General features: G+C 36.5%; 1 long non-coding RNA gene across 1 annotated transcript in view; it reads right to left on the reverse strand.

The window, feature by feature from the left end:
• Positions 1-16945: 16945 nt before the first annotated feature.
• LOC137839772 (uncharacterized) overlaps positions 16946-26966 on the reverse strand; it is a 31559-nt gene continuing 21538 nt past the window's right edge. The window contains exon 2 of the long non-coding RNA XR_011085979.1: positions 16946-25166. This is a non-coding gene — a long non-coding RNA (uncharacterized lncRNA). The remainder of the gene's footprint in view (positions 25167-26966) is intronic.

The following is a 26966-nucleotide window of genomic DNA, read 5'->3' on the forward strand; positions in this document are numbered from 1 at the left end:
TCAACCTCTTCACCTTCACACGCAATTTCTTCAGGAATTGCAAATTCTAGTTATTATTATTATTATTATTATTATTCTACTTATTCCGCTCACTTTTTTGACGCTTAACTCCTTCCACATACTTCAACCGATTCACTCCGTTCCACTTTTCACTTATTCCAAATATTCATGACACGGCTGCTTACATTTTTTTTGTTCGAAAAATTTTCCGTTTTCACAAAATTCACGATTTTGTGGCATTTTTTTCCCCATTCATTCTTAATGGCAGATTCAACATTTCACATTTTTGTTATTCCAGTTTGAAATTCACTTATTTCAACACATTCAAATCACATTGGGGACATTCCCAAACTTGCCAAATTCAAAAATTTCACGTTTTCACTTTTAAAATTTGCACAAAATTTTGCAAAATTTCACAAAATTTAGTTTTTCACTTCTAGTTTCTACATTTTTCCACCGATTCAACTCGTTCCAACTTTCAACTGTTCATCTTTTGCCTACCTATTCCACACCTTCCCACTTAGCAAAATTTCCAAATTTTCAATTTTGAAATTCACACCAAATTTTCCCAAAATTTAGTTTTTCCCTTCTAATTTCTACATTTTTCAACCGATTCAACCCATTCCAACTTTATTCACTTTGTTCACCTTATGCTTACCATATTCACCTCCTTCACCCCCACTTCCACAATTCAACCCTTGACCCCCACTTCCAGAGTGGCGGCCATCTTGGATTGACCCTGAAGTGCCCCAATGAACCCGGAATGAACTGGAAGTGCCCCAAATCAAACCGGAATTGACCCCAAATGAACCAGAAGTGACCTCAGGTAAACCGGAAGTGACCCCAAATCAAACCGGAAGTGACCTTTTTAAACCGGAAGTGACCCCAAATAAACCGGAAGTGACCTCAGCTGGACCGGAAGTGCCTCTAATCAAACCGGAAGTGACCCAAATAGACCGGAAGTGACCCAAATCAAACCGGAAGTGACCATATTTCAACATTAAGTGCCCAAAATACCTACATTTGCGCTAACTTTTGCAAATTTTGACCGATTAAACCCGTTTCTACATTTTAACCCCAAAAGTGAACCTCCTGAAGCCGTTTTTTTCTTTTTGTTCCAAATTTCAAAAGATTTTGGCGCAATTTTTTTTTCTTTTAATTCCCATTCATTCTTTATTAGGATTCAAGATTTGCTCTAACTTCTACATTTTTTAACCGATTCAACTCGTTCCAACTTTCAACTGTTCAATTTTGGTTTTCTACTCTAATTTCTACTTTTTTCAACTTATTCAACCCATTCAACTTATTCAACCCATTCCACCTTTCAACTGTTCATCATTTTCCTACCTATTCCACAACTTCCCACTTACCCAAAATTCCAAATTTTCAGTTTTGAAATTCACACCCAATTTTCCCAAATTTCCTTTTCCCTTGTAATTTCTACATTTTTCAACCGATTCAACTCTTTTCAACATCATTCTGCAGCATTCCCCAAGTATTTATTCAACCTCTTCACCTTCACACGCAATTTCTTCAGGAATTGCAAATTCTAGTTATTATTATTATTCTACTTATTCCGCTCACTTTTTTGACGCTTAACTCCTTCCACATACTTAAACCGATTCACTCCGTTCCACTTTTCACTTATTCCAAATATTCATGACACGGCTGCTTACATTTTTTTTGTTCGAAAAATTTTCCGTTTTCACAAAATTCACGATTTTGTGGCATTTTTTTCCCCATTCATTCTTAATGGCAGATTCGACATTTCACATTTTTGTTGTTCCAGTTTGAAATTCACTTATTTCAACACATTCAAATCACATTGGGGACATTCCCAAACTTGCCAAATTCAAAAATTTCACGTTTTCACTTTTAAAATTTGCACAAAATTTTGCAAAATTTCACAAAATTTAGTTTTTCACTTCTAGTTTCCACATTTTTCCACCGATTCAACTCGTTCCAACTTTCAACTGTTCATCTTTTGCCTACCTATTCCACACCTTCCCACTTAGCAAAATTTCCAAATTTTCAATTTTGAAATTCACACCAAATTTTCCCAAAATTTAGTTTTTCCCTTCTAATTTCTACATTTTTCAACCGATTCAACCCATTCCAACTTTATTCACTTTGTTCACCTTATGCTTACCATATTCACCCCCTTCACCCCCACTTCCACAATTCAACCCTTGACCCCCACTTCCAGAGTGGCGGCCATCTTGAATTGACCCTGAAGTGCCCCAATGAACCCGGAATGAACTGGAAGTGCCCCAAATCAAACCGGAATTGACCCCAAATGAACCGGAAGTGACCTCAGGTAAACCGGAAGTGACCCCAAATCAAACCGGAAGTGACCCCAAATCAAACCGGAAGTGACCTTTTTAAACCGGAAGTGACCCCAAATAAACCGGAAGTGACCTCAGCTAGACCGGAAGTGCCTCTAATCAAACCGGAAGTGACCCAAATAGACCGGAAGTGACCCAAATCAAACCGGAAGTGACCATATTTCAACATTAAGTGCCCTAAATACCTACATTTGCGCTAACTTTTGCAAATTTTGCCCGATTAAACCCATTTCAACATTTTAACCCCAAAAGTGAACCTCCTAAAGCTGTTTTTTTCCTTTTGTCCCAAATTTCAAAAAATTTTGGTGCAATTTTTTTTCTTTTAATTCCCATTCATTCTCTATTAGGATTCAAGATTTGCTCTAACTTCTACATTTTTTAACCGATTCAACTTGTTCCAACTTTGAACTGTTCTTCTTTTGCCTTCCTATTCCACAACTACCCACTTACCAAAAATTCTCTACAATTTTGTTTTTCTAATCTAATTTCTACATTTTTCAACTTATTCAACCCATTCGACCTTTCAACTGTTCATCATTTTCCTACCTATTCCACAACTTCCCACTTACCCAAAATTCCAAATTTTCAATTTTGTAACTCACACCCAATTTTCCCAAATTTCCTTTTTCCCTTGTAATTTCTACATTTTTCAACCGATTCAACTCTTTTCAACATCATTCTGCAACATTCCCCAAGTATTTATTCAACCTCTTCACCTTCACACGCAATTTCTTCAGGAATTGCAAATTCTAGTTATTATTATTATTATTCTACTTATTCCGCTCACTTTTTTGACGCTTAACTCCTTCCACATACTTCAACCGATTCACTCCGTTCCACTTTTCACTTATTCCAAATATTCATGACACGGCTGCTTACATTTTTTTTGTTCGAAAAATTTTCCGTTTTCACAAAATTCACGATTTTGTGGCATTTTTTTCCCCATTCATTCTTAATGGCAGATTCAACATTTCACATTTTTGTTGTTCCAGTTTGAAATTCACTTATTTCAACACATTCAAATCACATTGGGGACATTCCCAAACTTGCCAAATTAAAAAATTTCACGTTTTCACTTTTAAAATTTGCACAAAATTTTGCAAAATTTCACAAAATTTAGTTTTTCACTTCTAGTTTCTACATTTTTCCACCGATTCAACTCGTTCCAACTTTCAACTGTTCACCTTTTGCCTACCTATTCCACACCTTCCCACTTAGCAAAATTTCCAAATTTTCAATTTTGAAATTCACACCAAATTTTCCCAAAATTTAGTTTTTTCCTTCTAATTTCTACATTTTTCAACCGATTCAACCCATTCCAACTTTATTCACTTTGTTCACCTTATGCTTACCATATTCACCCCCTTCACCCCCACTTCCACAATTCAACCCTTGACCCCCACTTCCAGAGTGGCGGCCATCTTGGATTGACCCTGAAGTGCCCCAATGAACCCGGAATGAACTGGAAGTGCCCCAAATCAAACCGGAATTGACCCCAAATGAACCGGAAGTGACCTCAGGTAAACCGGAAGTGACCCCAAATCAAACCGGAAGTGACCCCAAATCAAACCGGAAGTGACCTTTTTAAACCGGAAGTGACCCCAAATAAACCGGAAGTGACCTCAGCTAGACCGGAAGTGCCTCTAATCAAACCGGAAGTGACCCAAATAGACCGGAAGTGACCCAAATCAAACCAGAAGTGACCATATTTCAACATTAAGTGCCCTAAATACCTACATTTGCGCTAACTTTTGCAAATTTTGCCCGATTAAACCCATTTCAACATTTTAACCCCAAAAGTGAACCTCCTAAAGCTGTTTTTTTCCTTTTGTTCCAAATTTCAAAAAATTTTGGTGCAATTTTTTTTCTTTTAATTCCCATTCATTCTCTATTAGGATTCAAGATTTGCTCTAACTTCTACATTTCTTAACCAATTCAACTTGTTCCAACTTTGAACTGTTCTTCTTTTGCCTTCCTATTCCACAACTACCCACTTACCAAAAATTCTCTACAATTTTGTTTTTCTAATCTAATTTCTACATTTTTCAACTTATTCAACCCATTCGACCTTTCAACTGTTCATCATTTTCCTACCTATTCCACAACTTCCCACTTACCCAAAATTCCAAATTTTCAATTTTGTAACTCACACCCAATTTTCCCAAATTTCCTTTTTCCCTTGTAATTTCTACATTTTTCAACCGATTCAACTCTTTTCAACATCATTCTGCAACATTCCCCAAGTATTTATTCAACCTCTTCACCTTCACACGCAATTTCTTCAGGAATTGCAAATTCTAGTTATTATTATTATTCTACTTATTCCGCTCACTTTTTTGACGCTTAACTCCTTCCACATACTTCAACCGATTCACTCCGTTCCACTTTTCACTTATTCCAAATATTCATGACACGGCTGCTTACATTTTTTTTGTTCGAAAAATTTTCCGTTTTCACAAAATTCACGATTTTGTGGCATTTTTTTCCCCATTCATTCTTAATGGCAGATTCAACATTTCACATTTTTGTTGTTCCAGTTTGAAATTCACTTATTTCAACACATTCAAATCACATTGGGGACATTCCCAAACTTGCCAAATTCAAAAATTTCACGTTTTCACTTTTAAAATTTGCACAAAATTTTGCAAAATTTCACAAAATTTAGTTTTTCACTTCTAGTTTCTACATTTTTCCACCGATTCAACTCGTTCCAACTTTCAACTGTTCATCTTTTGCCTACCTATTCCACACCTTCCCACTTAGCAAAATTTCCAAATTTTCAATTTTGAAATTCACACCAAATTTTCCCAAAATTTAGTTTTTCCCTTCTAATTTCTACATTTTTCAACCGATTCAACCCATTCCAACTTTATTCACTTTGTTCACCTTATGCTTACCATATTCACCCCCTTCACCCCCACTTCCACAATTCAACCCTTGACCCCCACTTCCAGAGTGGCGGCCATCTTGGATTGACCCTGAAGTGCCCCAATGAACCCGGAATGAACTGGAAGTGCCCCAAATCAAACCGGAATTGACCCCAAATGAACCGGAAGTGACCTCAGGTAAACCGGAAGTGACCCCAAATCAAACCGGAAGTGACCCCAAATCAAACCGGAAGTGACCTTTTTCAACCGGAAGTGACCTTTTTAAACCGGAAGTGACCCCAAATAAACCGGAAGTGACCTCAGCTAGACCGGAAGTGCCTCTAATCAAACCGGAAGTGACCCAAATCAAACCGGAAGTGACCTAAATAGACCGGAAGTGACCCAAATCAAACCGGAAGTGACCCCAAATGAACCGGAAAAGACCTCAGGTAAACCGGAAGTGACCCCAAATCAAACCGGAAGTGACCTTTTTCAACCGGAAGTGACCTTTTTCAACCGGAAGTGACCCCAAATAAACCGGAAGTGACCTCAGCTGGACCGGAAGTGCCTCTAATCAAACCGGAAGTGACCCAAATCAAACCGGAAATGACCATATTTCAACATTAAGTGCCCTAAATACCTACATTTGCGCTAACTTTTGCAAATTTTGCCCGATTAAACCCATTTCAACATTTTAACCCCAAAAGTGAACCTCCTGAAGCCGTTTCTTTCCTTTTGTTCCAAATTTCAGAAACTTTTGGTGCAATTTTTTTTTCTTTTAATTCCCATTCATTCTCTATTAGGATTCAAGATTTGCTCTAACTTCTACATTTTTTAACCGATTCAACTCGTTCCAACTTTCAACTGTTCCTCTTTTGCCTTCCTATTCCACAACTTCCCACTTACCAAAAATTCTCTACAATTTTGTTTTTCTACTCTAATTTCTACATTTTCAACTTATTCAACCCATTCCACCTTTCAACTGTTCATCATTTTCCTACCTATTCCACAACTTCCCACTTACCCAAAATTCCAAATTTTCAATTTTGAAATTCACACCCAATTTTCCCAAATTTCCTTTTTCCCTTGTAATTTCTACATTTTTCAACCGATTCAACTCTTTTCAACATCATTCTGCAACATTCCCCAAGTATTTATTCAACCTCTTCACCTTCACACGCAATTTCTTCAGGAATTGCAAATTCTAGTTATTATTATTATTCTACTTATTCCGCTCACTTTTTTGACGCTTAACTCCTTCCACATACTTCAACCGATTCACTCCGTTCCACTTTTCACTTATTCCAAATATTCATGACACGGCTGCTTACATTTTTTTTGTTCGAAAAATTTTCCGTTTTCACAAAATTCACGATTTTGTGGCATTTTTTTCCCCATTCATTCTTAATGGCAGATTCAACATTTCACATTTTTGTTGTTCCAGTTTGAAATTCACTTATTTCAACACATTCAAATCACATTGGGGACATTCCCAAACTTGCCAAATTCAAAAATTTCACGTTTTCACTTTTAAAATTTGCACAAAATTTTGCAAAATTTCACAAAATTTAGTTTTTCACTTCTAGTTTCTACATTTTTCCACCGATTCAACTCGTTCCAACTTTCAACTGTTCATCTTTTGCCTACCTATTCCACACCTTCCCACTTAGCAAAATTTCCAAATTTTCAATTTTGAAATTCACACCAAATTTTCCCAAAATTTAGTTTTTCCCTTCTAATTTCTACATTTTTCAACCGATTCAACCCATTCCAACTTTATTCACTTTGTTCACCTTATGCTTACCATATTCACCCCCTTCACCCCCACTTCCACAATTCAACCCTTGACCCCCACTTCCAGAGTGGCGGCCATCTTGGATTGACCCTGAAGTGCCCCAATGAACCCGGAATGAACTGGAAGTGCCCCAAATCAAACCGGAATTGACCCCAAATGAACCGGAAGTGACCTCAGGTAAACCGGAAGTGACCCCAAATCAAACCGGAAGTGACCTTTTTAAACCGGAAGTGACCTTTTTGAACCGGAAGTGACCACAAATAAACCGGAAGTGACCTCAGCTAGACCGGAAGTGCCTCTATTCAAACCGGAAGTGACTCAAATAGACCGGAAGTGACCGAAATCAAACCGGAAGTGACCATATTTCAACATTAAGTGCCCAAAATACCTACATTTGCGCTAACTTTTGCAAATTTTGACCGATTAAACCCGTTTCTACATTTTAACCCCAAAAGTGAACCTCCTGAAGCCGTTTCTTTCCTTTTGTTCCAAATTTCAGAAACTTTTGGTGCAATTTTTTTTTCTTTTAATTCCCATTCATTCTCTATTAGGATTCAAGATTTGCTCTAACTTCTACATTTTTTAACCGATTCAACTCGTTCCAACTTTCAACTGTTCCTCTTTTGCCTTCCTATTCCACAACTTCCCACTTACCAAAAATTCTCTACAATTTTGTTTTTCTACTCTAATTTCTACATTTTCAACTTATTCAACCCATTCCACCTTTCAACTGTTCATCATTTTCCTACCTATTCCACAACTTCCCACTTACCCAAAATTCCAAATTTTCAATTTTGAAATTCACACCCAATTTTCCCAAATTTCCTTTTTCCCTTGTAATTTCTACATTTTTCAACCGATTCAACTCTTTTCAACATCATTCTGCAACATTCCCCAAGTATTTATTCAACCTCTTCACCTTCACACGCAATTTCTTCAGGAATTGCAAATTCTAGTTGTGTGAAGGCGATGGCCTTCACACATATGTTATTCTACACCATTCTCTATTATTATTATTGTGTGAAGGCGATGGCCTTCACACATATGTTATTCTACACCATTCTCTATTATTATTATTATTATTATTCTTCTATTTTATTCTCCACACTTTTTTGTCCCGCTTCTTCTTCCACATAGTTCATCCGATTCACTCCGTTCCACTTTTGATGTATTCCAAATATTCACGAGATGAGCGCTTCCATTTTTCTCGTTCCGAAAATTTTCCGATTTCGCAAAATTCGCGAATTTACGACAAATTTTTCCCCATTCATTCTCAATGGCAGATTCGACATTTCACATTTACGTCATTCCCCTTTTAAATTCACCTCATTCAGCACATTCAAACCACATTCGGAATGATTCTCGACATTCCCAAAATTCCCAAATTCAAAAATTTCACGTTTTCACGTTAAAAATTCCGACAAAATTTCACGAAATTTCGTTTTTCACCTCTAATTTCTACATTTTTCGACCGATTCAACCCGTTCCAACTTCCAACTGTTCATCTTTTGCCTACCTATTCCACAACTTCCCACTTACAAAAAAATTCCAAATTTTCAAATTTGAAATTCAACCAAATTTTTCGTAATTTCGTTTTTCTACTCTAATTTCTACATTTTTCAACCGATTCAACCCATTCCAACTTTCAACTGTTCATCTTTTGCCTGCCTATTCCACAACTTCTCACCTATCAAAAATTCCAAAATTTCAAATTTGAAATTCTACCAAATTCTCCAAAATTTCGTTTTTCTACTCTAACTTCTACGTTTTTCAACCGATTCAACCCATTCCAACTTTCAACTGTTCATCTTTTGCCTACCTATTCCACACCTTCCCACTTACCAAAATTTCCAAATTTTCAATTTTGAAATTCAACCAAATTCTACAAAATTTGGTTTTTCTACTCTAATTTCTACATTTTTCAACCGATTCAACCCATTCCAACTTTATTCACTTTGGTCACCTCATCCTTACCATATTCACCCCCTTCACCCCCACTTCCACTATGCTTACAAAATTCAACCCTTGACCCCCACTTCCAGTGTGGCGGCCATCTTGGATTGACCCTGAAGTGCTCCCAATGAACCTAGAATGAACCGGAAGTGGCCCAAATCAAACCGGAAGTGACCTTAGGTAAACAGGAAGTGACCTCAGGTAAACCGGAAGTGACCCCAAATCAAACCGGAAGTGACCTTTTTAAACCGGAAGTGACCTTTTTAAACCGGAAGTGACCCCAAATAAACCGGAAGTGACCTCTGCTGGACCGGAAGTGCCTCTAATCAGACCGGAAGTGACCCAAATGGACCGGAAGTGACCCAAATCAACCCGGAAGTGAACTTATTTCAACATTAACTGCCATAAATAGCTACATTAGGCGCTAAGTTTTGCATTTTTTGTCCGATTGAACCCGTTTCAACATTTTAACCCCAAAAGTGAACCTCCTGAAGCTGTTTTTTTACGTTTTGTTCCAAATTTCAAAATATTTTGGCGCAATTGCTTTTTCTTTTAATTCCCATTCATTCTCTATGGGGATTCAACATTTGCTCTCACTTCTACATTTTTTAACCGATTCAACCCGTTCCAACATTCAACTGTTCATCCTTTGCCTGCCTATTCCACAACTTTCCACTTACCAAAAATTCCAAAAATCAAATTTGAAATTCAACCATATTCTCAAAAATTTAGTATTACACTTCTATTTTCCACATTTCTCAAGAAATTCAACTCATTTCAACATCATTCGGCATCATTCCCCAAGAAGTGATTCAAAGTCTTCGCCTTCACACGCAATTTCTCCAGAAATTGCATTTTCTAGTTATTATATTTTATTCTCCACACTTTTTTGTCCCGCTTCTTCTTCCACATAATTCATCCGATTCACTCCGTTCCACTTTTGACGTATTCCAAATATTCACGAGATGAGCGCTTCCATTTTTCTCGTTCCGAAAATTTTCCGATTTCGCAAAATCCGCGAATTTACGACAAATTTTTCCCCATTCATTCTCAATGGCAGATTCGACATTTCACTTTTACGTCATTCCCCTTTTAAATTCACCTCATTCAGCACATTCAAACCACATTCGGAATGATTCTCGACATTCCCAAAATTCCCAAATTCAAAAATTTCACGTTTTCACGTTAAAAATTCCGACAAAATTTCACGAAATTTCGTTTTTCACCTCTAATTTCTACATTTTTCGACCGATTCAACCCGTTCCAACTTCCAACTGTTCATCTTTTGCCTACCTATTCCACAACTTCCCACTTACAAAAAAATTCCAAATTTTCAAATTTGAAATTCAACCAAATTCTTCGTAATTTCGTTTTTCTACTCTAATTTCTACATTTTTCAACCGATTCAACCCATTCCAACTTTCAACTGTTCATCTTTTGCCTGCCTATTCCACAACTTCTCACCTATCAAAAATTCCAAAATTTCAAATTTGAAATTCAACCAAATTCTCCAAAATTTCGTTTTTCTACTCTAACTTCTACGTTTTTCAACCGATTCAACCCATTCCAACTTTCAACTGTTCATCTTTTGCCTACCTATTCCACACCTTCCCACTTACCAAAATTTCCAAATTTTCAATTTTGAAATTCAACCAAATTCTACAAAATTTGGTTTTTCTACTCTAATTTCTACATTTTTCAACCGATTCAACCCATTCCAACTTTATTCACTTTGGTCACCTCATCCTTACCATATTCACCCCCTTCACCCCCACTTCCACTATGCTTACAAAATTCAACCCTTGACCCCCACTTCCAGTGTGGCGGCCATCTTGGATTGACCCTGAAGTGCTCCCAATGAACCTAGAATGAACCGGAAGTGGCCCAAATCAAACCGGAAGTGACCTCAGGTAAACAGGAAGTGACCTCAGGTAAACCGGAAGTGACCCCAAATCAAACCGGAAGTGACCTTTTTAAACCGGAAGTGACCTTTTTAAACCGGAAGTGACCCCAAATAAACCGGAAGTGACCTCAGCTGGACCGGAAGTGCCTCTAATCAGACCGGAAGTGACCCAAATAGACCGGAAGTGACCTAAATCAACCCGGAAGTGAACTTATTTCAACATTAACTGCCATAAATAGCTACATTAGGCGCTAACTTTTGCATTTTTTGTCCGATTGAACCCGTTTCAACATTTTAACCCCAAAAGTGAACCTCCTGAAGCTGTTTTTTTACGTTTTGTTCCAAATTTCAAAATATTTTGGTGCAATTGCTTTTTCTTTTAATTCCCATTCATTCTCTATGGGGATTCAACATTTGCTCTCACTTCTACATTTTTTAACCGATTCAACCCGTTCCAACATTCAACTGTTCATCCTTTGCCTGCCTATTCCACAACTTTCCACTTACCAAAAATTCCAAAAATCAAATTTGAAATTCAACCATATTCTCAAAAATTTAGTATTACACTTCTATTTTCCACATTTCTCAAGAAATTCAACTCATTTCAACATCATTCGCCATCATTCCCCAAGAAGTGATTCAAAGTCTTCGCCTTCACACGCAATTTCTCCAGAAATTGCATTTTCTAGTTGTGTGAAGGCGATGGCCTTCACACATATGTTATTCTACACCATTCTCTATTATTATTATTATTGTGTGAAGGCGATGGCCTTCACACATATGTTATTCTACACCATTCTCTATTATTATTGTGTGAAGGCGATGGCCTTCACACATATGTTATTCTACACCATTCTCTATTATTATTATTGTGTGAAGGCGATGGCCTTCACACATATGTTATTCTACACCATTCTCTATTATTATTATTATTGTGTGAAGGCGATGGCCTTCACACATATGTTATTCTACACCATTCTCTATTATTGTGTGAAGGCGATGGCCTTCACACATATGTTATTCTACACCATTCTCTATTATTATTATTATTATTATATTTTATTCTCCACACTTTTTTGTCCCGCTCATTCTTCCACATAGTTCATCCGATTCACTCCGTTCCACTTTTGACGTGTTCCAAATATTCACGAGATGAGCGCTTCCATTTTTCTCGTTCCGAAAATTTTCCGATTTCGCAAAATTCGCGAACTTACGACAAATTTTTCCCCATTCATTCTTAATGGCAGATTCGACATTTCACATTTACATCATTCCACTTTTTTCTACATTGTTCAACCGATTCAACTCATTCCAACTTTCAACTGTTCATCTTTTGCCTACCTATTCCACAACTTCCCACTTACCAAAAATTCCAAATTTGAAATTCAACCAAATTCTCCAAAATTTCGTTTTTCCACTCTAACTTTTACGTTTTTCAACCGATTCAACCCATTCCAACTTTCAACTGTTCATCTTTTTCTAACTATTCCACAACCTCCAACTTATGAAAAATTCCAAATTTTCAAATTTGGAATTCAACCAAATTCTCAAAAATTTTGTTTTTCTACTCTAATTTCTACATTTTTCAACCGATTCAACTCATTCCAACTTTCAACTGTTCATGTTTTGCCTACCTATTCCACAACTTCCCACTTACCAAAAATTCCATATTTGAAATTCAACCAAATTCTCCAACATTTTGTTTTTCTACTCTAATTTCTACATTTTTTAACCGATTCAACTCATTCCAACTTTCAACTGTTCATGTTTTGCCTACCTATTCCACAACTTCCCGTTTACCAAAAATTCCAAATTTGAAATTCAACCAAATTCTCCAAAATTTCGTTTTTCTAATCTAATTTCTACATTGTTCAACCGATTCAACCCATTCCAACTTTCAACTCTTCATCTTTTGCCTACCTATTCCACAACTTCCCACTTACCAAAAATTCCATATTTGAAATTCAACCAAATTCTCCAACATTTTGTTTTTCTACTCTAATTTCTACATTGTTCAACCGATTCAACCCATTCCAACTTTCAACTCTTCATCTTTTGCTTACCTATTCCACAACTTCCCCTTACAAAAAATTCCAAATTTTGAAATTTGAAATTCAATCAAATTCTCCAAAAATGTGTTTTTCTACTCTAATTTTCACATTGTTCAACCGATTCAACCCATTCCAACTTTCAACTCTTCATCTTTTTCCTACCTATTCCCCAAATTTCCACTTGCCATAAATTCCACATTTTAAGATTTTAAACTCAACCAAATTCCCCAAAATTCTGAAATTCCACCAAATTCTCCAAAATTCCGTTTTTCACCTCTATTTTCTACATTTCTCAAGTAATTCAACTCGTTTCAGCATAATTCGCCAGCATTCCCCAAGAAGTGATTCAAAGTCTTCGCCTTCACACGCAATTTCTCCAGAAATTGCATTTTCTAGTTGTGTGAAGGCGATGGCCTTCACACATATGTTATTCTACACCATTCTCTATTATTATTATTATTGTGTGAAGGCGATGGCCTTCACACATATGTTATTCTACACCATTCTCTATTATTATTATTATTATTGTGTGAAGGCGATGGCCTTCACACATATGTTATTCTACACCATTCTCTATTATTATTATTATTATTATTATTATTATTATTATTCTTCTATTTTATTCCCGCCACTTTTTTGTCCCGCTTCTTCTTCCACATAATTCATCCGATTCACTCCGTTCCACTTTTGACGTATTCCAAATATTCACGAGATGAGCGCTTCCATTTTTCTCGTTCCGAAAATTTTCCGATTTCGCAAAATTCGCGAATTTACGACAAATTTTTCCCCATTCATTCTCAATGGCAGATTCGACATTTCACATTTACGTCATTCCCCTTTTACATTCACCTCATTCAGCACATTCAAACCACATTCGGAATGATTCTCGACATTCCCAAAATTCCCAAATTCAAAAATTTCACGTTTTCTCGTTAAAAATTCCGACAAAATTTCACGAAATTTCGTTTTTCACCTCTAATTTCTACATTTTTCGACCGATTCAACCCGTTCAGACTTCCAACTGTTCATCTTTTGCCTACCTATTCCACAACTTCCCACTTACAAAAAAAATCCAAATTTTCAAATTTGAAATTCAACCAAATTCTTCGTAATTTCGTTTTTCTACTCTAACTTCTACATTTTTCAACCGATTCAACCCATTCCAACTTTCAACTGTTCATCTTTTGCCTGCCTATTCCACAACTTCTCACCTACCAAAAATTCCAAAATTTCAAATTTGAAATTCAACCAAATTCTCCAAAATTTCGTTTTTCTACTCTAACTTCTACGTTTTTCAACCGATTCAACCCATTCCAACTTTCAACTGTTCATCTTTTGCCTACCTATTCCACACCTTCCCACTTACCAAAATTTCCAAATTTTCAATTTTGAAATTCAACCAAATTCTACAAAATTTGGTTTTTCTACTCTAATTTCTACATTTTTCAACCGATTCAACCCATTCCAACTTTATTCACTTTGGTCACCTCATCCTTACCATATTCACCCCCTTCACCCCCACTTCCACTATGCTTACACAATTCAACCCTTGACCCCCACTTCCAGTGTGGCGGCCATCTTGGATTGACCCTGAAGTGCTCCCAATGACCCTAGAATGAACCGGAAGTGCCCCAAATCGAACCGGAAGTGACCTTAGGTAAACAGGAAGTGACCTTAGGTAAACCGGAAGTGACCCCAAATCAAACCGGAAGTGACCTTTTTAAACCGGAAGTGACCTTTTTAAACCGGAAGTGACCCCAAATAAACCGGAAGTGACCTCAGCTAGACCGGAAGTGCCTCTAATCAAACCGGAAGTGACCCAAATAGACCGGAAGTGACCCAAATCAACCCGGAAGTGAACTTATTTCAAAATTAACTGCCCTAAATAGCTACATTAGGCGCTAACTTTTGCATTTTTTGTCCGATTGAACCCGTTTCAACATTTTAACCCCAAAAGTGAACCTCCTGAAGCTTTTTTTTACGTTTTGTTCCAAATTTCAAAATATTTTGGCGCAATTGCTTTTTCTTTTGATTCCCATTCATTCTCTATGGGGATTCAACATTTGCTCTCACTTCTACATTTTTTAACTGATTCAACCCGTTCCAACATTCAACTGTTCATCCTTTGCCTGCCTATTCCACAACTTTCCACTTACCAAAATTCTCTACAATTTCGTTTTTCTACTCTTTTTTCCACATTTTTCAACCGATTCAACCCATTCCAACTTTATTCACTTTGTTTACCTTATGCTTACCATATTCACCTCCTTCACCCACACTTCCAGTGTGGCGGCCATCTTGGATTGACCCTGAAGTGCCCCCAATGAACCCCTAAATGTACCGGAAGTGCCCCATATCAAGCCGCAAGTGACCTTAGGTAAACAGGAAGTGACCTTAGGTAAACCGGAAGTGACCCCAAATCAAACCGGAAGTGACCTTTTTAAACCGGAAGTGACCTTTTAAAACCGGAAGTGACCCCAAATAAACCGGAAGTGACCTCAGCTGGACCGGAAGTGCCTCTAACCAAACCGGAAGTGACCCAAATCAAACCGGAAGTGACCTTATTTCAACATTAACTGCCCTAAATAGCTACATTAGTCGCTAACTTTTGCATTTTTTGTCCGATTGAACCCGTTTCAACATTTCAACCCCAAAGGTGAACCTCCTGAAGCTGTTTTTTTTCGTTTTGTTCCAAATTTTACAATATTTTGGCGCAATTATTTTTTCTTTTAATTCCCATTCATTCTCTATGGGGATTCAATATTTGCTCTAACTTCTACATTTTTTAACCAATTCAACCCGTTCCAACATTTGACTGTTCATCTTTTGCCTACCTATTCCACAACCTCCCACTTACCAAAAATTCCAAACTTCAAATTTGAAATTCAACCAAATTCTCCAAAATTTAGTATTACACTTCTATTTTCCACATTTCTCAAGAAATTCAACTCATTTCAACATCATTCGGCATCATTCCCAAAGAAGTGATTCAAAGTCTTCGCCTTCACACGCAATTTCTCCAGAAATTGCATTTTCTAGTTATTATTATTATTCTTCTATTTTATTCCCGCCACTTTTTTGTCCCGCTTCTTCTTCCACATAATTCATCCGATTCACTCCGTTCCACTTTTGACGTATTCCAAATATTCACGAGATGAGCGCTTCCATTTTTCTCGTTCCGAAAATTTTCCGATTTCGCAAAATTCGCGAATTTACGACAAATTTTTCCCCATTCATTCTCAATGGCAGATTCGACATTTCACATTTACGTCATTCCCCTTTTACATTCACCTCATTCAGCACATTCAAACCACATTCGGAATGATTCTCGACATTCCCAAAATTCCCAAATTCAAAAATTTCACGTTTTCTCGTTAAAAATTCCGACAAAATTTCACGAAATTTCGTTTTTCACCTCTAATTTCTACATTTTTCGACCGATTCAACCCGTTCCAACTTCCAACTGTTCATCTTTTGCCTACCTATTCCACAACTTCCCACTTACAAAAAAATTCCAAATTTTCAAATTTGAAATTCAACCAAATTCTTCGTAATTTCGTTTTTCTACTCTAACTTCTACATTTTTCAACCGATTCAACCCATTCCAACTTTCAACTGTTCATCTTTTGCCTGCCTATTCCACAACTTCTCACCTACCAAAAATTCCAAAATTTCAAATTTGAAATTCAACCAAATTCTCCAAAATTTCGTTTTTCTACTCTAACTTCTACGTTTTTCAACCGATTCAACCCATTCCAACTTTCAACTGTTCATCTTTTGCCTACCTATTCCACACCTTCCCACTTACCAAAATTTCCAAATTTTCAATTTTGAAATTCAACCAAATTCTACAAAATTTGGTTTTTCTACTCTAATTTCTACATTTTTCAACCGATTCAACCCATTCCAACTTTATTCACTTTGGTCACCTCATCCTTACCATATTCACCACCTTCACCCCCACTTCCACTATGCTTACAAAATTCAACCCTTGACCCCCACTTCCAGTGTGGCGGCCATCTTGGATTGACCCTGAAGTGCTCCCAATGACCCTAGAATGAACCGGAAGTGCCCCAAATCGAACCGGAAGTGACCTTAGGTAAACAGGAAGTGACCTTAGGTAAACCGGAAGTGACCCCAAATCAAACCGGAAGTGACCTTTTTAAACCGGAAGTGACCTTTTTAAACCGGAAGTGACCCCAAATAAACCGGAAGTGACCTCAGCTAGACCGGAAGTGCCTCTAATCAAACCGGAAGTGACCCAAATAGACCGGAAGTGACCCAAATCAACCCGGAAGTGAACTTATTTCAACATTAACTGCCCTAAATAGCTACATTAGTCACTAACTTTTGCATTTTTTGTCCGATTGAACCCGTTTCAACATTTTAACCCCAAAAGTGAACTTCCTGAAGCTGTTTTTTTTCGTTTTGTTCCAAATTTTAATTATTATTTTTTCTTTTCATTCCCATTCATTCTCTATGGGGATTCAACATTTTCTCTAACTTCTACATTTTTTAAACCAATTCAACCCGTTCCAATATTCAACTGTTCATCTTTTCCCTACCTATTCCACAACCTCCCACTTACCAAAAATTCCAAACTTCAAATTTGAAATTCAACCAAATTCTCCAAAATTTAGTATTACACTTCTATTTTCCACATTTCTCAAGAAATTCAACTCGTTTCAACATCATTCGGCATCATTCCCAAAGAAGTGATTCAAAGTCTTCGCCTTCACACGCAATTTCTCCAGAAATTGCATTTTCTAGTTATTATTATTATTCTTCTATTTTATTCTCCACACTTTTTTGTCCCGCTTCTTCTTCCACATAATTCATCCGATTCACTCCGTTCCACTTTTGACGTATTCCAAATATTCACGAGATGAGCGCTTCCATTTTTCTCGTTCCGAAAATTTTCCGATTTCGCAAAATTCGCGAATTTACGACAAATTTTTCCCCATTCATTCTCAATGGCAGATTCTACATTTCACATTTACGTCATTCCCCTTTTAAATTCACCTCATTCAGCACATTCAAACCACATTCGGAATGATTCTCGACATTCCCAAAATTCCCAAATTCAAAAATTTCACGTTTTCACGTTAAAAATTCCGACAAAATTTCACGAAATTTCGTTTTTCACCTCTAGTTTCTACATTTTTCAACCGATTCAACCCATTCCAATTTTCAACTGTTCATCTTTTGCCTGCCTATTCCACAACTTCTCACCTACCAAAAATTCCAAAATTTCAAATTTGAAATTCAACCAAATTCTCCAAAATTTCGTTTTTCTACTCTAACTTCTACGTTTTTCAACCGATTCAACCCATTCCAACTTTCAACTGTTCATCTTTTGCCTACCTATTCCACACCTTCCCACTTACCAAAATTTCCAAATTTTCAATTTTGAAATTCAACCAAATTCTACAAAATTTGGTTTTTCTACTCTAATTTCTACATTTTTCAACCGATTCAACCCATTCCAACTTTATTCACTTTGGTCACCTCATCCTTACCATATTCACCCCCTTCACCCCCACTTCCACTATGCTTACACAATTCAACCCTTGACCCCCACTTCCAGTGTGGCGGCCATCTTGGATTGACCCTGAAGTGCTCCCAATGACCCTAGAATGAACCGGAAGTGCCCCAAATCGAACCGGAAGTGACCTTAGGTAAACAGGAAGTGACCTTAGGTAAACCGGAAGTGACCTCAAATCAAACCGGAAGTGACCTTTTTAAACCGGAAGTGACCTTTTTAAACCGGAAGTGACCCCAAATAAACCGGAAGTGACCTCAGCTAGACCGGAAGTGCCTCTATTCAAACCGGAAGTGACTCAAATAGACCGGAAGTGACCCAAATCACCCCGGAAGTGACCTTATTTCAACATTAACTGCCCTAAATAGCTACATTAGTCGCTAACTTTTGCATTTTTTGTCCGATTGAACCCATTTCAACATTTTAACTCCAAAAGTGAACCTCCTGAAGCTATTTATTTTCGTTTTGTTCCAAATTTCAAAACATTTTGGCGCAATTGCTTTTTCTTTTAATTCCCATTCATTCTCTATGGAGATTCAACATTTGCTCTCACGTCTACATTTTTTAACCGATTCAACCCGTTCCAACATTCAACTGTTCATTTTGCCTACCTATTCCACAACCTCCCACTTACCACAAATTCCAAACTTCACATTTGAAATTCAACCAAATTCTCCAAAATTTAGTATTACACTTCTATTTTCCACATTTCTCAAGAAATTCAACTCATTTCAACATCATTCGGCATCATTCCCCAAGAAGTGATTCAAAGTCTTCGCCTTCACACGCAATTTCTCCAGAAATTGCATTTTCTAGTTATTATTATTCTTCTATTTTATTCCCGCCACTTTTTTGTCCCGCTTCTTCTTCCACATAATTCATCCGATTCACTCCGTTCCACTTTTGACGTATTCCAAATATTCACGAGATGAGCGCTTCCATTTTTCTCGTTCCGAAAATTTTCCGATTTCGCAAAATTCGCGAATTTACGACAAATTTTTCCCCATTCATTCTCAATGGCAGATTCGACATTTCACATTTAGGTCATTCCCCTTTTAAATTCACCTCATTCAGCACATTCAAACCACATTCGGAATGCTTCTCGACATTCCCAAAATTCCCAAATTCAAAAATTTCACGTTTTCACGTTAAAAATTCCGACAAAATTTCACGAAATTTCATTTTTCACCTCTAATTTCTACATTTTTCGACCGATTCAACCCATTCCAACTTCCAACTGTTCATCTTTTGCCTACCTATTCCACAACTTCCCACTTACAAAAAAATTCCAAATTTTCAAATTTGAAATTCAACCAAATTCTTCGTAATTTCATTGTTCTACTCTAATTTCTACATTTTTCAACCGATTCAACCCATTCCAACTTTCAACTGTTCATCTTTTGCCTGCCTATTCCACAACTTCTCACATACCAAATATTCAAAATTTTCAAATTTGAAATTCAACCAAATTCTACAAAATTTTGTTTTTTTACTCTAACTTCTACGTTTTTCAACCGATTCAACCCATTCCAACTTTCAACTGTTCATCTTTTGCCTGCCTATTCCACAACTTCTCACCTACCAAAAACTCCAAATTTTTAAATTTGAAATTCAACCAAATTCTCCAAAATTTCGTTCTTCTACTCTAACTTCTACATTTTTCAACCGATTCAACTCATTCCAACTTTCAACTGTTCATCTTTTGCCAACCTATTCCACAACTTCCCATTTGCCAAAAATTCCAAATTTGAAATTCAACCAAATTTTTCTAAATTTCGTTTTTCTACTCTAATTTCTACATTTTTCAACCGATTCTACCCATTCCAACTTTCAACTGTTCATCTTTTGCCTACCTATTGCACAACGTCCCACCTACCAAAAATTCCAAATTTGAAATTCAACCAAATTACCCAAAATTTCATTTTTCTACTCTAATTTCTACATTGTTCAACCGATTCAACCCATTCCAACTTTCAACTGTTCATCTTTTGCCTACCTATTCCACAACTTCCCGTTTACCAAAAATTCCAAATTTGAAATTCAACCAAATTTTTCAAAATTTCGTTTTTCTACTCTAATTTCTACATTTTTCAACCAATTCTACCCATTCCAACTTTCAACTGTTCATCTTTTGCCTACCTATTCCACAACTTCCCACTGATCAAAAATTCCAAATTTGAAATTCAAGCAAATTCTCCAAATTTTCGTTTTTCTACTCTAATTTCTACATTTTTCAACTTATTCAACTCATTCCAACTTTCAACTGTTCATCTTTTGCCAACCTATTCCACAACTTCCCATTTGCAAAAAATTCCAAATTTGAAATTTAACCAAATTTTTCTAAATTTCGTCTTTCTACTCTAATTTCTACATTTTTCAACCGATTCTACCCATTCCAACTTTCAACTGTTCATCATTTTTCTACCTATTCCACAACTTTCCACTTACCAAAAATTCCAAACTTTCAAATTTGAAATTCAACCAAATTCTCCAAAATTTAGTATTACACTTCTATTTTCTCAAGAAATTCAACTCATTTCAACATCATTCGGCATCATTCCCCAAGAAGTGATTCAAAGTCTTCGCCTTCACACGCAATTTCTCCAGAAATTGCATTTTCTAGTTATTGTGTGAAGGCGATGGCCTTCACACATATGTTATTCTACACCATTCTCTATTATTATTATTGTGTGAAGGCGATGGCCTTCACACATATGTTATTCTACACCATTCTCTATTATTGTGTGAAGGCGATGGCCTTCACACATATGTTATTCTACACCATTCTCTATTATTATTGTGTGAAGGCGATGGCCTTCACACATATGTTATTCTACACCATTCTCTATTATTGTGTGAAGGCGATGGCCTTCACACATATGTTATTCTACACCATTCTCTATTATTGTGTGAAGGCGATGGCCTTCACACATATGTTATTCTACACCATTCTCTATTATTATTATTATTGTGTGAAGGCGATGGCCTTCACACATATGTTATTCTACACCATTCTCTATTATTATTATTATTATTGTGTGAAGGCGATGGCCTTCACACATATGTTATTCTACACCATTCTCTATTATTATTATTATTATTATTATATTTTATTCTCCACACTTTTTTGTCCCGCTTCTTCTTCCACATAGTTCATCCGATTCACTCCGTTCCACTTTTGACGTGTTCCAAATATTCACGAGATGAGCGCTTCCATTTTTCTCGTTCCGAAAATTTTCCGATTTCGCAAAATTCGCGAACTTACGACAAATTTTTCCCCATTCATTCTTAATGGCAGATTCGACATTTCACATTTACATCATTCCACTTTTTTCTACATTCTTCAACCGATTCAACTCATTCCAACTTTCAACTGTTCATCTTTTGCCTACCTATTCCACAACTTCCCACTTACCAAAAATTCCAAATTTGAAATTCAACCAAATTCTCCAAAATTTCGTTTTTCCACTCTAACTTTTATGTTTTTCAACCGATTCAACCCATTCCAACTTTCAACTGTTCATCTTTTTCTAACTATTCCACAACTTCCAACTTATGAAAAATTCCAATTTTTCAAATTTGGAATTCAACCAAATTCTCAAAAATCTTGTTTTTCTACTCTAATTTCTACATTTTTCAACCGATTCAACTCATTCCAACTTTCAACTGTTCATGTTTTGCCTACCTATTCCACAACTTCCCACTTACCAAAAATTCCATATTTGAAATTCAACCAAATTCTCCAACATTTTGTTTTTCTACTCTAATTTCTACATTTTTTAACCGATTCAACTCATTCCAACTTTCAACTGTTCATGTTTTGCCTACCTATTCCACAACTTCCCGTTTACCAAAAATTCCAAATTTGAAATTCAACCAAATTCTCCAAAATTTCGTTTTTCTAATCTAATTTCTACATTGTTCAACCGATTCAACCCATTCCAACTTTCAACTCTTCATCTTTTGCCTACCTATTCCACAACTTCCGACTTACCAAAAATTCCAAATTTGGAATTCAACCAAATTCTCAAAAATTTTGTTTTTCTACTCTAATTTCTACATCTTTTAACCGATTCAACTCATTCCAACTTTCAACTGTTCATGTTTTGCCTACCTATTCCACAACTTCCCGTTTACCAAAAATTCCAAATTTGAAATTCAACCAAATTCTCAAAAATTTCGTTTTTCTAATCTAATTTCTACATTGTTCAACCGATTCAACCCATTCCAACTTTCAACTCTTCATCTTTTGCCTACCTATTCCACAACTTCCCACTTACCAAAAATTCCATATTTGAAATTCAACCAAATTCTCCAACATTTTGTTTTTCTACTCTAATTTCTACATTGTTCAACCGATTCAACCCATTCCAACTTTCAACTCTTCATCTTTGGCCTACCTATTCCACAACTTCCGACTTACCAAAAATTCCAAATTTGAAATTCAACCAAAATCTCCAAAATTTCGTTTTTCTACTGTAATTTCTACATTGTTCAACCGATTCAACCCATTCCAACTTTCAACTCTTCATCTTTTGCCTACCTATTCCACAATTTCCCACTTACCAAAAATTAAAAATTAAAAATTTGAAATTCAACCAAATTCTCAAACATTTTGTTTTTCTACTCTAATCTTTAAATTGTGCAACCGATTCAATCCATTCCAACTTTCAACTTTTCATCTTTTGCTTACCTATTTCACAACTTCCCACTTACCAAAAATTCCAAATTTGAAATTCAACCAAGTTCTGCAAAATTTCGTTTTTCGACTCTAATTTGTACATTTTTCAACCGATTCAATCCATTCCAACTTTCAACTCTTCATCTTTTGCCTACGTATTACACAACTTCCCACTTACCAAAAATCCCAAATTTGAAATTCAACCAAATTCTCCAAAATTTCGTGCTTCTACTCTCATTTCTACATTTCTCTACCGATCCAACCCATTCCAACTTTCAACTCTTCATCTTTTGCTTACCTATTCCACAACTTCCCCTTACAAAAAATTCAAAATTTTGCAATTTGAAATTCAACCAAATTCTCCAAAAATGTGTTTTTCTACTCTAATTTTCACATTGTTCAACCGATTCAACTCATTCCAACTTTCAACTCTTCATCTTTTTCCTACCTATTCCCCAAATTTCCACTTGCCATAAATTCCACATTTTAAGATTTTAAACTCAACCAAATTCTCCAAAATTCTGAAATTCCACCAAATTCTCCAAAATTCCGTTTTTCACCTCTATTTTCTACATTTCTCAAGTAATTCAACTCGTTTCAGCATAATTCGCCAGCATTCGCCAAGAAGTGATTCAAAGTCTTCGCCTTCACACGCAATTTCTCCAGAAATTGCATTTTCTAGTTATTATTATTATTCTTCTATTTTATTCCCGCCACTTTTTTGTCCCGCTTCTTCTTCCACATAATTCATCCGATTCACTCCGTTCCACTTTTGACGTATTCCAAATATTCACGAGATGGGCGCTTCCATTTTTCTCGTTCCGAAAATTTTCCGATTTCGCAAAATTCGCGAATTTACGACAAATTTTTCCCCATTCATTCTCAATGGCAGATTCGACATTTCACATTTACGTCATTCCCCTTTTAAATTCACCTCATTCAGCACATTCAAACCACATTCGGAATGATTCTCGACATTCCCAAAATTCCCAAATTCAAAAATTTCACGTTTTCTCGTTAAAAATTCCGACAAAATTTCACGAAATTTCGTTTTTCACCTCTAATTTCTACATTTTTCGACCGATTCAACCCGTTCCAACTTCCAACTGTTCATCTTTTGCCTACCTATTCCACAACTTCCCACTTACAAAAAAATTCCAAATTTTCAAATTTGAAATTCAACCAAATTCTTCGTAATTTCGTTTTTCTACTCTAACTTCTACATTTTTCAACCGATTCAACCCATTCCAACTTTCAACTGTTCATCTTTTGCCTGCCTATTCCACAACTTCTCACCTACCAAAAATTCCAAAATTTCAAATTTGAAATTCAACCAAATTCTCCACAATTTCGTTTTTCTACTCTAACTTCTACGTTTTTCAACCGATTCAACCCATTCCAACTTTCAACTGTTCATCTTTTGCCTACCTATTCCACACCTTCCCACTTACCAAAATTTCCAAATTTTCAATTTTGAAATTCAACCAAATTCTACAAAATTTGGTTTTTCTACTCTAATTTCTACATTTTTCAACCGATTCAACCCATTCCAACTTTATTCACTTTGCTCACCTCATCCTTACCATATTCACCACCTTCACCCCCACTTCCACTATGCTTACAAAATTCAACCCTTGACCCCCACTTCCAGTGTGGCGGCCATCTTGGATTGACCCTGAAGTGCTCCCAATGAACCTAGAATGAACCGGAAGTGCCCCAAATCGAACCGGAAGTGACCTTAGGTAAACAGGAAGTGACCTCAGGTAAACCGGAAGTGACCCCAAATCAAACCGGAAGTGACCTTTTTAAACCGGAAGTGACCTTTTTAAACCGGAAGTGACCCCAAATTAACCGGAAGTGACCTCAGCTAGACCGGAAGTGCCTCTAGTCAAACCGGAAGTGACCCAAATAGACCGGAAGTGACCCAAATCAAACCGGAAGTGACCCCAAATGAACCAGAAGTGACCTCAAGTAAACCGGAAGTGACCCCAAATCAAACCGGAAGTGACCTTTTTAAACCGGAAGTGACCTTTTTAAACCGGAAGTGACCCCAAATAAACCGGAAGTGACCTCGGCTAGACCGGAAGTGCCTCTACTCAAACCGGAAGTGACCCAAATAGACCGGAAGTGACCCAAATCACCCCGGAAGTGACCTTATTTCAACATTAACTGCCCTAAATAGCTACATTAGTCGCTAACTTTTGCATTTTTTGTCCGATTAAACCCGTTTCAACATTTTAAAGGGAAAAGGGAACCTCCTTAAGCCGTTTTTTGTCCTTTTGTTCCAAATTTCAAAATATTTTGGCGCAATTGCTTTTTCTTTTAATTCCCAGTCATTCTCTATGGGGATTCAAGATTTGCTCTAACTTCTACATTTTTTAACCGTTTCAACCCGTTCCAACTTTCAACTGTTCATCTTTTGCCTACCTATTCCACAACCTCCTACTTACCAAAAATTCCAAAATTCAAATTTGAAATTCAACCACATTCTCCAAAATTTAGTATTACACTTCTATTTTCCACATTTCTCAAGAAATTCAACTCATTTCAACATCATTCCCCAAGAAGTGATTCAAAGTCTTCGCCTTCACACGCAATTTCTCCAGAAATTGCATTTTCTAGTTGTGTGAAGGCGATGGCCTTCACACATATGTTATTCTACACCATTCTCTATTATTATTATTATTATTATTGTGTGAAGGCGATGGCCTTCACACATATGTTATTCTACACCATTCTCTATTATTATTATTATTATTATTATTATTATTATTATTCTTCTATTTTATTCCCGCCACTTTTTTGTCCCGCTTCTTCTTCCACATAATTCATCCGATTCACTCCGTTCCACTTTTGACGTATTCCAAATATTCACGAGATGAGCGCTTCCATTTTTCTCGTTCCGAAAATTTTCCGATTTCGCAAAATTCGCGAATTTACGACAAATTTTTCCCCATTCATTCTCAATGGCAGATTCGACATTTCACATTTACGTCATTCCCCTTTTACATTCACCTCATTCAGCACATTCAAACCACATTCGGAATGATTCTCGACATTCCCAAAATTCCCAAATTCAAAAATTTCACGTTTTCTCGTTAAAAATTCCGACAAAATTTCACGAAATTTCGTTTTTCACCTCTAATTTCTACATTTTTCGACCGATTCAACCCGTTCAGACTTCCAACTGTTCATCTTTTGCCTACCTATTCCACAACTTCCCACTTACAAAAAAAATCCAAATTTTCAAATTTGAAATTCAACCAAATTCTTCGTAATTTCGTTTTTCTACTCTAACTTCTACATTTTTCAACCGATTCAACCCATTCCAACTTTCAACTGTTCATCTTTTGCCTGCCTATTCCACAACTTCTCACCTACCAAAAATTCCAAAATTTCAAATTTGAAATTCAACCAAATTCTCCAAAATTTCGTTTTTCTACTCTAACTTCTACGTTTTTCAACCGATTCAACCCATTCCAACTTTCAACTGTTCATCTTTTGCCTACCTATTCCACACCTTCCCACTTACCAAAATTTCCAAATTTTCAATTTTGAAATTCAACCAAATTCTACAAAATTTGGTTTTTCTACTCTAATTTCTACATTTTTCAACCGATTCAACCCATTCCAACTTTATTCACTTTGGTCACCTCATCCTTACCATATTCACCCCCTTCACCCCCACTTCCACTATGCTTACACAATTCAACCCTTGACCCCCACTTCCAGTGTGGCGGCCATCTTGGATTGACCCTGAAGTGCTCCCAATGACCCTAGAATGAACCGGAAGTGCCCCAAATCGAACCGGAAGTGACCTTAGGTAAAC

Source organism: Syngnathus scovelli, chromosome 20 (genome assembly GCF_024217435.2).
Source record: "Syngnathus scovelli strain Florida chromosome 20, RoL_Ssco_1.2, whole genome shotgun sequence".
Lineage (NCBI taxonomy): Eukaryota > Metazoa > Chordata > Actinopteri > Syngnathiformes > Syngnathidae > Syngnathus > Syngnathus scovelli.